This window comes from Dipodomys spectabilis, unplaced genomic scaffold, assembly GCF_019054845.1.
Source record: "Dipodomys spectabilis isolate Male_0828 unplaced genomic scaffold, ASM1905484v1 ptg000440l, whole genome shotgun sequence".
Taxonomy (NCBI): Eukaryota; Metazoa; Chordata; class Mammalia; order Rodentia; family Heteromyidae; genus Dipodomys; species Dipodomys spectabilis.
The window spans coordinates 235134-251052 of NW_024871117.1; positions in this window are offsets into that span (position 1 = coordinate 235134).

The window sequence follows — 15919 nt, forward strand, 5'->3', positions numbered from 1 at the left end:
TAAAGAGCAAGTTACTATAATAGTGTGGTCTTAAGTATTAAGTGGTAAGTTTATGAAAAATGTGCAAATGTAAGTGGCATTGCTTATAATTCAGCAAAACAAATAAAAAATGGAGGAAAGAAGATGAAGTTGTTTTTATACTGAATTTCATTTATCCTACAGGAATTTTTCTATTCTCCCTCCTCACATCCTCCATTCCCAGACACAGCCCCTTACTCTTCTCCCTCTGCCTTCTCACTCCTTCCCAGTCTCTTCCCCTTTTGTCCCCTTCCCCTCCTCTCCTCTCTCCTCTCTTTTCCAGATTTTTTTCCCACTCTTCTCCTAAACCATTTATATCTGAAATATATTAGAATAAATACAATGACATTTCCTTTTTATAGGTCAAAAGGAAAAAATTCTCAATGTAATCCAAACTTTTACTATTTCAGATATAATACTTATATTACTTCAAAAGCAAGTTTGATATTTAAATCCAACTTCACTGTATTGTAAATATAATAAAACTACACAGTAGGTTTGCATCATTGTACTATGTGGAAACATTCATTTGTAGCAGCTTCTTTGATTCGCCTTTCTACATATTTAACAGCCTTTTTTCATATTTTACTAAAGAACATGTCTTCAATAAAACATTTAGAGTTTTGTCAGTAACAAAATATGGAGATAAGAAACTCATTAGTTTGGAATTTAAATCTAGAAGCAAATAAATGAGAGAGGACTATGGCTCTAGCATATTTTTTGATGCATATCTTTCTTCCTTGCTTTCTTGCTTCCTTGCTTTCTGGCTTCCTTCCCTCCCTCCCTCCCTCCCTCCCTCCCTCCCTGCCTTCCTTCCTTCCTTCCTTCCTTCCTTCCCTCCTTCCTTCCTTACCTCCATTCTTCCTTCCTTCCTTCCTTCCTTCCTTCCTTCCCTCCATTCTTCCTTCCTTCCTTCCATTCTTCCTTCCTTCCTTCCTTCTTTCCCTCCATTCTTCCTTCCCTCCCTCCCTCCCTCCTCTCTTTCTCCCCCCTCTCTTTTCTCTCTCTCTCTCTCTCTCTCTACCATATCCCTACACTTTGCCAAATGCCCTTTGCTTGCTTTCTTGCTCTCTAATGTGAGCATGGTAGAATGTAATTTTGTCCTTTTCTTTGTTTCTCTCTTTATCACTATTCTCCTCCTTCCCTCTGAGCTTGAACCATAAAGTCCATTTGTTATTGTCTCTCCTAAGGCAACACCACTTAGTTTCTAGCTGATGTTATCAGTACATCCTTTCTCTTTCACAATATACTGAATTAGTTTCAACTTGGGTGAAAACTTCTTGTTGTCTGTTCCTATAATTGAACTTCCCAGAACTCATCACATTTTTTAAAGTACATCCTGTTAGGAACTCTCCCTATGGATTTTTTTCTTCTTGAGCCTTTAATTTATTATATATAAACTTTTCCCTACACTGATTTGAATATCAGGTGACCCAGATTTATGGCAGAACTAACATTGCTGTCACTTTCCTTATTCATTGTATTTTGAACATAGAATCCAATAATGAAGAGTATATTATGCTATTTATTGGAATGGATACAGACTCCAAGTATAAAGCAAAAGAGAAAGTTGTTTGATGTTACCACACTTCAGAATTTTAAGTTTAAATATTAACACAGTATTTTCACGTTCCTATAATACTTTATGGAATAACTATACATTCTTAAAATGTAGCTTGTTCTTCTAATCTACTCAAATGTGGTTTCGGGGGAGCATTTTTAAATGATATAATTTTGGGGCTACTTAAAGATGAATTATTTATAGAGTGGCTGAGACCATTGCATCCATAAAACATCATTGAAGATGTTTAGTGTTTTTTAGCAGGTGGATTATAAGGTAACAGAGTGTTGCAAGAATTTTAGCACAGTATTTTAAAATGAGTACATTAGTGCCAACTTTGAGATATGTTTAGGATAAGATACTTTTGAGCAAAACCAATTCTTAGATGTCAGAGAGGGAAGGTTTTTGGCATTCCCATTATGGTGAGTGATGTTTGCAGAGAGCACTGTCCCCACCCGAGGCAGATATTTGTGTAGAAAGTCACAAATCAATGATCTTCTCAACTGTGGGTTTAACTCGATTTAGCATAATCCATTTCCATTCCTGCCAACCACTAGGAAAGAGGAAGAAGAAAAAGAAATAGAAGTTAAAAGCATTGTATGGGATCATTCATATGGATAATTTATGGAGAAAGATCTGAAAGTACATGGAAGGGCTGGAGGGTGAGTAAAAAAGGGTAATATAATCCACACATACTTCTTATGGATGAAAGTATTGTGACAAAAACCGATCACTTTGTAAATTAATGCACCTTATTAAAAACATAATTGGAGAATAGAGAAATGAGCAAAAGACGCAAAAACAAGTGGCCATGAGTGTCTCAAAACTAGTGACTACCTTTAGAATCTAATGTGCCTCAAGTTGTTGTATTTATCAAGAAGACCCTCTCTTAAAATTGGGATAATGTCTTAACCTTTTTCCTTCAGTTAAACACTTACTGAAAAGGATTAAATGTAATGATAGTTTACCTATTGCATAGTCATTCTCTATAGAGAATTTCTGTTCATATGAAATTCAAAGCAAGACATGTTCAGGAAAAGTTAAGCTTTAAGTATCACCATCACAGTACATACCCATTTTAATAATGTGTATCTAAAAAGTATTGACATGAACAGAGTTAAGTTTTGTTTGGGAAAATTGGCTTGTTAATTGGGTAGTAAACTTCTGGCATTGATGAACAGTTTTTGAGCAATTATAACAAAAGACAAATTGTTATGGAGAACATTATTTTTGAATAATTTCACAGTCGACATTCTTTTGTGCATAGAGTCTTTCTTTTTGCTCATAATTTTTATTACTTACAGAACATTGTATGTTTACATGCCATGAGAATTTCATGCATATATATATATACATAAACAAATATACACCTATGTATATGTATATATAATTTTCTTTAACTATTTATCTACTGATGAATACCTAAACTGCCTCCCTAACATAGTTATCTGCTATAATAAACAGGAGAGTGCGGATATTTGTCTTGTAAGTAGATTTATACTTATTCAGGTGTATAGAAAAGAGTGATATATCAGGATCAAATGGTTGATATATGCTCTGTTTTTGAGGAATCTCCTTACTGATTTCCAAAGTGAAACTTGTTTACATTCCTATCAACAACTATAAAGCTTATATAAGGATTTCTTTTCCCCTGTATCTTCCTTTCCAATTGCTTATTTTCCTTCCTTCTTTCTGTTCTGTTCTTCCTTTCTTCCATTCTTTCACTTCTTCCTCTTTCTTTTATTTTGGTATTGCTAATATTTACACTCAGATAAGTAGTCAGATAAACAAAGTAAATAAAGAGTGTAATCTTAATACAAAACTGATGAACAACATTATCACATATTGTTTTGAATAATTCAATATGAATAAGTATGTGCAACCTATATAGTTGTAATTCATTCATTCTATTTAAATAATAAAAATATAACACCATAAGGTTTTTAAACACTGAGACATGTTTATACTATCTATTGATTTTAGTTGTAACTAATATTATAAAATGTACATCCATGAATAAACTTTAAACAAAGATGAAACATTTCTGATTGTTATCTTTCTTCATCCTGCATAAAATTTTAAATTATGGTTTCTCATTTTGACCTTGAATTTTCTAATGAAGTAAATATCATTAAACCTATTTTATTACTCAGCTGGAATTATGGTATATGTTATCACAAACATATATTATATTACATAATATACCTGTGTTATATAATATCATATGCACTGTGATTTTGAATAATCTTCAATAGCAAGAACACACATTTTGGCCATAGTCTGCATAACTATGAAAACAATTGTTGCATGCTCTACACTTTTTTTTTCCATTACTGGATCTTGAACTCAGGATTTCACACTCTCACTCAGTTTTGTTTTGTGTGTGTGTTTATCTTTTTTTTTCTTTTTCTTATGGATAACACAAACACGTGGTCAACACACTGTTTTCTAAGATTTTTTTGCTTGTGAATTGGAGAGGGGGAAAATAAAACTCTCCAAAATTTGTCTTTCTGGGCTGCCTTCAAACTGTAATTCTCAGATTGCAACTTCTTGAGTAACTAAGATAACAGGAGTAACTCCCTGTCCCACTCCAGCCTTCTACACCATTTCTTCATTTCACATAGATTTAATTTAGTAAAGATAGATTTGGCACTTTTAAAATAAAATATGAAGAAAAATGATGTGCTTATAGATACAATGATTTCTACATTTAGGAAAAAACTAATTTAATTTACTGTATCACCTAAAGAACTCAGATGACTTGGAAAAAATTACATAACTGTCCTTTCCACAACTGCTAGATTTTACTCAAAATGAATGGAATCACACATGGAATTGTATCCATCTTCTCTAAACTTATTCAAGGTTCTACTGACTCTATCCTAGTGTATGATTGAATGCCAACTTTTCTGATGTATGATGAGTCATAGATTGTGAAAACCAGTAAAAATTTGATCCTGATATGTCTATAATTGAGTTTTATTTGTTTATTTTTGAACTCCTAGTGAAAAATGAAATGCCTACTAATCTTTCTGGGCGTAGATGAGCATTGAGTCAATAGCACTCACTGATAGTTCTAGTGATTTCAAATTGTCAGTAAGGTAGTCTACTTTATTGTAAGAATATAAAGATACTAAGAGAGTCTATGTTTCAAAGAAAGTAATTTCTCAGGCACATGTAATTATATAATTTCATAAGGAGCTGTGTTAATAATAAAAGCCAGTAGGAATGCTAAGGGTGATGAGAATGTAATGGCCATGGCATAATAGTGTTACAAGTGAGTCTATATGCAAGAATATCTTAGAGTTTTCTGTAGAACTGTGAAGAGCCTGAAGATAAACTAAAAATGTTTTGCAGAGAAAAGAGTATTGAGTCCACTACATATAAGCAATACATACCTATGTGAAATATTATAAAAATATATGATAATGATTATTGACAATGGCTTTACACACATGGATATATATCTGGTGTACAAAAATTTAATAAAAGATATATTGTTGGGCATTGACTATAGACCTAGAGGAATTCTAGTAAGCCATTCTATGACCAACTCTTAGGTTCAAACTCCTCAAGTGCAAAAGCAATTGTAACCTGTCCCATATACTCAAATATAGTAGTTCAAAATAGAACAAATAGAAGAGCTATTATTCATTTAAAAATTATTCATTTATTTTAAACTATACTCTTATGGATATTTTGCTATTAGTTGTAAGAAATTTTGATACAAGTTAGTCATACATAAAAATTTGCAATGCTCCTTCTCGAATAGTTGTCTATAGTAGCCAATTCTTTCCATTTGAATTTAAGAGTCATCCTTGTGTTTTTTTGATACAATAAAATAATATAGAGTTAATCCTGAAATTGATCTTGGGTCACTGAGAGCTTCTGAGACTACAAGTGTCAGTCAGAGAACTCTGGAATTGTAGAAAAGAAGTCTGTGGATGTGTTACCTTAGAAAGGAAAACATCCAAGTAAAAAATCTAATAACCTGAGTTATTAGATATCTAATATCTAATAACTATATTATGCAACACACAGTGATAACTCAATTACTGTGTGAAAATAAATACTCAATGTTATACTATGTGTGCATTGGGACCAAGAAAATCACAAAATGAATTTTGATATTCAATTCCTGAATAGTTATAGTTATATCCTCTGAAATCTTACCATTTTTTCCATGTCAAACTTACATTATTTTTATAATAGTAAATGCAAATGAATGTTATATATTCTTGTCAGAATACTTCTTCTTCATACTTATCAGAATATTATACCAGCAATTAATTATACAAGGAGAAGTTCATTGTCACATTTTCATACATGCATATAAATGTTCATGTTTGTTTTTGTTGTGGGCTTTTAACCTCCTATACTAAAAGTCATTTCAATATAGATTTTTCACAAAATTTTCAAAGCAAATTACTCTCTTCTGTATTTTACATACTTGACTATTACTTTTTTTTCTCCTTGGAAGAGACTTCTTTCTCCCCATTTTTTCCCCCTGCTATTCTCCAGAACAAGTACAAACACGGGATACATTATTGAAGAGCTACATTTTGCCTAATGTATCCCATAGGCTAAAATAGGCTTTAATCATAGAACAGCTTTCCCTAAATATTCTTATGGGAGCTACTTGTGTTAGTCAAATTTGTGGACTGTACTGAAAAATTTGAGGCAGCTGACTTATGAAAGTAAAAGCTTATAGTCTAGGCTAGGGGCTGGTGGCTCACGTCTGTAATCCTAGCTACTCAGGAGGATGACATCTGAGGATCATGGTTCAAAGCCAGCCAGAGCAGGAAAGTCCATGAACACTTATCTCCAATAAACTATCAGAAAACCAGAAATGGCGCTGTAGCTCAAGTGGTTGAGCACTAGCCTTGAGCCGAATTGCTGAGGGACAGTGCTCAGGCACAGATTTCAAGCCCCATAACTGACAAATGTATATATATATATATATATATATATATATATATATATATATATATATATATATATATATATATATATATAGTCTAAGAGGATCAAACTTCAAATATGGAGGATATCATTCTCTTGGCCTTTGTAGAATTTTACAAGCATTATCACATCAGGATGAAATCATATGTAGAAACAGTTGGTCTTGGTCTCAACCAAGACACAGAGGAGGGAATAACCACAGGATTGGCTCTGTCAACCTGTCTCCTTTCCTATTACAATTGAAATTAGAAATCATAAAATATTCTGTAAGAAGAATGCCCTCAGGGAAGCTGCTACAAACACTTTAAGAATATTTTTTAAGAAGTATTACAATCAAAGAAAACTTCTTTATACTTTCATTAATTGTCAATTGTTTATCTCTATGTTAAATTTGTGAGAGTAAATTTTAAATAATTTTAGTTTCAAATGAGGTATTACTAAGCTTTGAACCACTTAAAGAATAGTTATCATTAGTAGCTTTGCTAATGGACTTAGCCAATGCTAAAGTGATAACTTCATTTTCTGATTAATAACATATCATACTATGAGACTGAGACACTGTACTGGCAAACAGAAAGGTACACAACAGAAAACATCATCTAAGAATAGGAGATAAAATTGAGGAGGGTAATCAGTTCACTGAAAATTATCTAAAGAAACAAATTTCACCCTCCATTAGCTTTAGTACACACAGACAGAGGATATAACAAGCTGAATTTTTCTCTCATTCACTGCTGTTTTCCAGAAGCATTACTTGCTACTTTACCACATTTTCATGCACTGGTAAATTTTACCTGTTAATTTTTGTAAGAAGCTGAGCAAAAAAAAGCTCACAATATATTTTTACAATAATATGTATGATGAGTAAGATTAGGAACATAATGAAGAGAAGTCAGATATGATTGCTTCTCCTTCTTTAAACTATGTTGTTGATTGAGTATTAAGAGAACTTTATTATGATTAAATTGAAAGCATGAACAAACACAGATGATTAATTCCAAGTTGTTTAATAATTTAGCTCTAGGGTATTAAATCCATTTGAATTTGAATAGTTGAAGAATGGAGTGTGAAAAGCAAATTAATGGACATTATATTTAATATTTTATTATTTGAATACTCATAATAAACTTTTAGCCTCTACCTGTTTTGAGGTTATACAGAGAAGAAAACCTGTAAACAATACTACTTTCTTACATTGTTAAAGGAAAATAGAATATGTTAACAAAGAAAATTAGATCCAAAACAATACTTAAGTACTAAAGATCAGAAATACTGTAGTTATAAAAAATTACTTAATTGCATAGATTTACTTCTATGAAAGTCACATCTAACCTACATTTTACAGTAATAACATGTTCCTTACTAATTTAACCAATATTTGTAAATGAAGTGTTCGAAAATAGAATTACTAAGCAGTTATATACAGATGATTGAGTAGTTAAGCTAATTACTAACGTAGATTTTCAGTGAATTTAGGAAAACAATCAGAAATATTTAGATTTAAATTTTGGATATGATTCTTTGTAATAACCCAGCTTTGCTCATTCCTTGATAACCCCCAACTTCTAACCCTGAATCTCAGGCCTGCAAAATGTAGTCTGCCTGGTCCTGACCAGAGCTGAATAATATCCCCGCCCCTAATCATGTTTGAGCTTCTGGAAACAGTTAGCTGCCTGTGGTTCTGAACCATATAAACTCTGCCCTACTGGAGGTTGGGCCCACTCTCGGTCTTCTCCAGGGCAGTCACGGCCAGGCCAATAAAACTTGTCACCTTTGCCAGTTCCTCTGTGGATTTTCTCAACCTTGAGGTCATTATATTTTCACAGTTTTAAGGCTAAGCATTTGACTATGTCTGTGTATCACAAGATATTACCTTTTGAGGAAAATTAATACTTTCCATGTGACCCTGACCTGTGGTGTTGAGATGGGTCAGCCATAGCTTCATGGATTCTCATGGAAAAGATTGTAACTGAAGTCCACTACTATAATTTATTTGTAAGTGTTTCCTGATGTTATTCATTTAATCTGAAGCTGAAAGAATGGAATTTTTTCCAACTTTGTGTTTTGTGTCAAGTTTAAACTTATAATCTTACTATTCAACATGAACCTTGGAGCTCAGAACTTATAAATAACGACATAAAACTTGCTGTAGAAGTGTTGAAATTGAAAGCTAAAAAATATTGTGGCCAATATAACAGATAAGGTGAAATATAAACTCATATAGCTTTCACTTTTCCTCATAATAAACAATCATTGTTAGAATTATAAGTAGCTTTTAAAAAATATGTCTCTCCTCCACAGGTCAAATTTTGATTTTACCTGAAACTATACGAGAAAATATGCATACTTGTGTAATAAATTATAAAATATGAAATCTTTCACAAAATATACCAATACTCAATTGTGAGTCTTTTTTATAAGAGTTAATTTAAAATAAAATCATAAATTTTGAAATTAGTTGGAAGATAGAAACAACTGATCCATTTCAAACAGATAAAAAGAAAATTTGTTTTTCAAAAAAAGAAATTTCAAACCAATCACACTAAAAGTATTTTTCATTTAGTTTAGACTTTGTTCATTTTCTTATTTTTTTTGGGGGGGTGGGTCTGGTTGTGGGGCCTGAACTCTGGGCGTGAACACTGTCCTTCAGCTCTTCAGCTCAAGGCTAACGCTCTACCACCTGAGCCACAGCGCCACTTGAGGCTTTTTTTTATTTTCTGCTTATGTGTGCTAAGGAATTGAACGCAGGGTCTCATGCATGCAAGGCAAGCGCTCTACCACTGAGCCACAACTTTGTTCATTTTCTTTGTAAGCACAAGTATCTCTGTGCTACCAAACAATAGTGATATATCAAAAACACTGCCAACATTACAGAATAAAATACAACTTTCTGATAATATTGATCACAAAATAATGAAATTAAGTATGTTTTTTTCACATAAAACATTAACATTCAAACAATATAAAATGTTAAGCATTGTTTCACATAACTACTTTCCAGGCTTTTGGTGGTATGTTTATCCATCACTGTATTTCTTTATATTTATGCAACGTTCCTGATATGATTAATATCAAACCATTTTATAAAACACAATCAGTGATTTTATGGATGAAACATCATGCTAAAAACTTGTTTAAAATGCCTGAAAATGTTCAGATTTTTTTAAATCATGGACTATATTCCACATTCATACAACCATTAAGGCTTACAACATTCTAATTAGAATTTGTGTGTTTGACAACATGAAGAAACACTTTCTAAATATATATCATCAGAAACAGAAACTAAGAATATAATACAATAGATTAATACAAATAAGTACAATTTAACATTTAATACAGTAGCCTCATAAATGTAATACAAATCAAACAAAAGACATAAAAATTGCAATATAAAAGTGTGAACTAGTAGCATTTTAATGTACATTAAGAAAAAGTCATCCACCAGTCTCATAATAAGAATATTTTATCATTAGTCATAGAGTCACCGTTCTGGAAGTCTTTATTTTTTCATGTTATTTCATGGTATTGGTGTATTTTTATTTCAATCTGCAAGACTCCTCTTAAGTATTTTTTACAAGAGCAAGTACAAAAAACTCCATCAACTTTTCTCTATCTACTAACACTTTAAATTCTTCATCAGTTTTAAGAAAAAATAATTGTAAGATAAAGAATTACTAGTTGGCAGTTTTTCCCCCCTCCTTTTAGCACTTTAGATTTATCTGTTCTTTGCCTTCTGCCCCGTAAAACTTCTGATGAGAAATCTGGTGGTTTGTTCTAAATCTAAATTCTAGCTTTAAGGTAGTTGTGGAGGTGGGAGAGAAGGGATGATGGGGGAAAACAAAGGAGGAGACAACAATGCTCAATAGGAAATGTACTTACTACCTTGCTCATGTAACTGTAACCCCTCTGTACAGCATTTTTATAATAAAAAATGTACAAAAAAGATTAAAAAATAAATTCTAGCTTCTGATGACATTGGTCTAAGCCTTTGAGTAGAAGGAATCAATTTTCTTTAGGTGTTTTAAAAGGCTAGGTGCCTTTGACTTTCAACAATTTACACTGCAATTTAATGTGTTCTATTTGATAATATGCCAGCAGTTAAAATTCTGAGTGCTCATTAACATCTTCCATTCAGTTAAGGGAAGTTTTTTTGTCAATCTTCTTCAAATCATTTTTTTCCTTCCTATTTCTGTCTTTTCTCCTTCTGGGACAGTATGAGGTGTATATAGGTCTACTTTATAGTATCTTACAGGTTTTTAATGAACTTTAGACTCTCAACCTTTTTTTTCCTCAAAAATTTCAATAATCTATGTTCCAACTTACTGCTTCTTTTTTCAAATCAGTTTAAATCCCTCTAATGTTTTTATTTCAATTTTATTTATTTTTAGAATTTCTGTAGTTTAGGGATATATAGAACTTTTTGACATATTCTCTATATCTTTATGTAGTCTTTGAGTAATACTAAGATGAATCATTTAAAGAAATTTTCTAGTATATGTGCTAGTATTTCTTTTTCAAGAAATTTTATTTATTTATTTATTTAGGTCAGTCTTGGGGTTTGAACTCTGGGCCTGGGCGCTGTCCCTCAACTCTTCAGCTCAAGGTGAGCGCTCAACTGCTTGAGCCACAGAGCCACTTCCGGTTTATTGGAGTCTCACAGACTTTTCTGCCTGCACTGGCTTTGAACCCTGATCCTCAGATCTCAGGCTCCTGAGTAGCTAAGATTACAGGCATGAGCCACCAGCACCTGGCTTTTCCTTTCTATTTTTTGTGCCATTTTTTGTTGCTGTTCAAAATTGAATACTTGACTCAACTACTGTAGTAAATTTAAAAATTTAGTTTCTTTCCTAGAATTTTCTGCCTTGTTTTTAGTAGTTAAGATATTTTCTTGTGTATGTTGAGATTCAGCCAGGACTACAAACTTAATATCTTCTTAGGTATTTCCTATGATTGTGCTTTTCTCTCTACAGACTTTGGAAGTTTTTCATTTTTAATTTTTTTAAATTTTGGGTCTGGTCGTGGGGCCTGAACTCTGGGCCTGGGCGTTCTACCACTTGAGCCACACTGCCACTTCCGGCTTTTTTCTTTTTGCTTATGTGGTGCTGAGGAATTGAATCCAGGGTCTCAGGCATGCAAGGCAAGCGCTCTACCATTGAGCCACCTTCCCAGCCCAGACTTTGGAAGTTTTTCTGATTAATTTTTCAAATACTAGACTTCACTGTCTGGCTATCACAACTAGAAAAAATAGAAAAATAAGTAAGAAAAGAGGACATAGGGCTGGGAAGGTGGTTCAGTGGTAGAGCGCATGCCTTGCATGCATGAGGCCCTGGGTTCGATTCCTCAGTACCATATAAGCAAAAAGAAAAAAGACAGAAGTGGTGCTGTGGCTCAAGTGGTAGAGCGCTAGCCTTGAGCTGAAGAGGTGAGGGACAGTGCCCAGGCCCAGAGTTCAGGCACCATGACTGGATCCCCCCAAAAAAAATTAAAAAAAAGAAAGGAGGGCATAGTGCCTTAAAATCTCCTGAAATAACTTCAACTAGAGAGAAAGTTTCTTGCAATAGTGAGGCAAAGCGAGAGTGATGGGCCATGTTTCCTGTTTGCATCTCTGAGATCAGCAGCAGCAATCAATGATCAGAGAATAGATTCCCAATATTTATACAACTTGGGCTATTTGTCTACTTTGGCTTCTGTAAAATTTATCTAAGCAGCTCCCACAGGTTTACTGCTGCCTATGGAAGGACAGAAAGGATGGCTGCTCTTGTTCTGAAAGGTGTAATCCATGTCACCCACATGTTACCATTCCTGTTGTCCCCTTCATGTTACAATCCTTCAATACATTACACAGTCCCCAAACAGTGAATTCAGATGGACGTTACCTTTTCAGATGCCCCAAGGCAAGAGGTTATTTTCTGCTGCTTCCTTCCCCATGATCTTCTCAAAATAACCTTAAAGTATAATTTTGAAAACTAAATATGATCCCTGTTTGTCACCATGCACAAATACCACCTCAAAGTGGATGAAAAACTTTAATACCAGACATGAAACTTTGAAATTACTGCAAGACAGAACAGGTAAAACACAAGCACTCAGTACTTAGATGGAACCTTTTTGAAAAGAATGTCAAGGGCACACCAGATAGGAGAGAGACTTGACAAATGGGATTACATTGAAATAAAAAGTTTATACACAACAAACAATATAGTTATTAAACCAGAAGGACAGCCAAAAAACTTGGGGAAGAATTTACCAGAAATATTAGGCAAAGACCTAATATCCAAAATACAGAAGGAGCTAAATGACAAACCCTTTCCTAAGCTATTAAGCCCATCACAAAATACGCAAAGGAGATAAGAAGAAACTTATCAGAGGAGGTAAAAAATGACAAAGGAACACATGAGAAAATACTCATCTCTGTCCATTAAGGAAATGCAAATCAAAACAATTCTGAGAGTGAGATTGGCCAATATCATGAATTCAGACAACAAATACTGGCAGGGATGAGGAAAGAAGCCCATTGCACTGTTGATGCAAATGGAATCTAATGCAACCACTCTGGACAGCTGTCTGGATAGGTCTTCCCCACAACCCAGCCATACCCCTCTTGGGCAACTACTCAAAACATCAGAAACTGGGTACTGTAAAAGCATTTGAACATCCATGTTCATTACTGCACTATTCACAATAGCCACGGCTTAGAAACAGCCCAGATCCCTTGAAATCAGTGCGCAGAACCAAAAAGTATGGTACCTATATACAAAGCAATTTTACACAGCCATTAGAAAGAATAAAATGATGTCATCTGAAAGAAATTGAAGCACCTAAAAGAAATCATGTTAAGTGAGGCAAGCCAAGCTTAGAGAGACAACATATGCATGTTTTCTCTCACATTGTTTGAAGGTGCATTATTCCAAAAGCCACATTTTGAAAGATGGAATATTGAAATCTTTATTATACTGTTAGTAGGCTGCAGTCAGCCCATAGTAACAAAGGCCTAAAGACCCCAAATAAATATAACAGCTGGGAAACAGGCCAGAGAGAAAGAAAGAAAACAAAAACAATGCCAAGAAACCTATTCAGCTTTGATGGAGAGCTGAACTGGGATGCCATGATGACTTGAGGGGAGCCAAGACACGGGACACAGGGCAGGATGATGGAGACACACCTGTCCTGGCATAATGGCGGCTGGGCTGATCTGGGCCTAAATAGGGTCTGAACAGGAGTTGGATCCACAGGAAATTCCCAGGCACTGGACTGACAGATTCAGTAACCTATCACCCAAGTGACCACCCCTGACTCCAGGAATCCAGGTTTCCTTCCCCCTTCAGGAAGACAAGATGCCAGACCCTAAAAGTCCACCACGTGACCAACACGTGTTGATGGCTATGTTTTTCAATGATTTTATGCTTTTTAGTAAGTATAGTGGATAGAAAAAAAAAAGCTTTTACAAGCAGATTGGTTTAAAAAATATATTGACTTTTGCCAGCTACTGTAACTAACTTCTGTCATAAGATTTTAAAGGTTTTCTTTAAACATTGAATGTAAGACAAATTTTCTCAAGAAAATGACTTTTTGTTAGTCTTGCAGGTTTAATATTGCCAACTATAAATATACCAATCCTCTCACATTTTTGTACATGAAATTTGAAATTTAGAATGCAGAGTGAAGTTGTTAATAGGTACAAGATTTGATCACTAAGATCATAATAGAGTGATCTTTATTGCTTGTCAATTTTCCTTACTTCATATCCAATATAGTTTGGATTACTAAGAGATTGTGTTACAAAATAATAAAATGTAAACCAAGAACTGATGTTTCATGCCTATAATCCTAGCTACTCAGGAGGGTGAGATCTGAGGATCATTGTTTTTATCTTCTCATTGATAGAAATATCCATGAGATTCCCATTGCCGATTAACCACCAAAAAAGCTAAAGTGAAAATGTGACTTAGACAGTAGAGTACTGCCGGGTGCCAGTGGCTCACACCTGTAATCCTAGTTACTTAGGAGGTTGAGATCTTAGAATCATGGTTCAAAGCCAGCCTGAACAGGAAAGTCCATGAGACTCTGATCTCCAATAAACCACTAGTAAACCAGAAGTGGCACTGTGGCTCAAGCGGTAGAGCACTCGCCTTGAGCTGAAGAGTACAAGGACAGTGCCAGGTCCAGCATTCGAGCCCCATGACTGACAAAAAAAAAAAAAGAGTACTAACCTTGAAACACACACACACACACACACACACACACACACACACACCATTATGGAGAAAGCCCAGCTCCCCTTCCCTAAAGTCAAGAGGTTTAGTCAATACATTATTTTTTTTATTTATATTTTGTTGATTCTCAGTAGTATTTTTTCTTACATTATTGGTACTGGGGGTTGAACTCATGGCCTCGTGCTTGGTAGGAAAACACAACTATTTCTGATATGGTACTAACCATTTGGCTTTAATTTTGTCTCTAACATTATGTCTGAGCTGGGCTGTGATCCTACTACATCTGTTCACAAATATGTCAGATGGCAGGTGTGCACCACCATGACTAAACTGAGATACCAAACTCTTTTTGTAAGTTCAAGTCATAGTAGAATATTCAAGTGAAATGTAAAATTCCATCAGTGACAAAACAACATTGAAATAATGTTTTTTGGAATGATAATTTCTGGTCAATCATGTATTTTTCTATGAAAAATAGAAGGAAAACTAAAGAAAGTATTCATAAAATTTCAATAATATTTTAAAATTTAAATATATTTTGAGGGGTCAGAGGCATGGCTCAGTTGGTAGAGAGCTAGTCAATGAGCCAAAGGATCAGGTACAGAGTCCCACTCTCAGACTTAAAAATAAAATATATTTTGGCTGACACAGCTATAAGTTAACATAGCATATGAGGATACATATTAATAAAAATGATTTACAGCATGCATTTTGATTTAGAAATAATGTTATATAGATAATTTCAATTTGTGGGAATTTTGCATGTGTTTCTTCATTATGATTTTATTTATTCTATAAACATAATTAATAGCAACTTTTAAGATTTAACACCATTTTCTTTGGTGTTACAAACATCTTTAAAATAAAATTCTGCATATATTTTTATTTTAAGTCAAAATTGAAATTGTGGAAATATGAACAGAGGGGTTACAATTACATGGGCAAGATGATGAGTACATTTCTTATCAAGCATTGTAGCCTCCTCCTTTGTTTCCTCTTCCCATCCCTTCCCATCCTCCCCCCTCCCACCCAATCCTCCCTGGCCCCCCCCCCCCCCCCCCCCCCCGCCCACCAAAGTTGTAAAGTTCGTTTTCGACATAACGACTTGTACATCTCATATTTTCTATTTCACATTAAAAACTTCATTTTATCCCTGTGAACA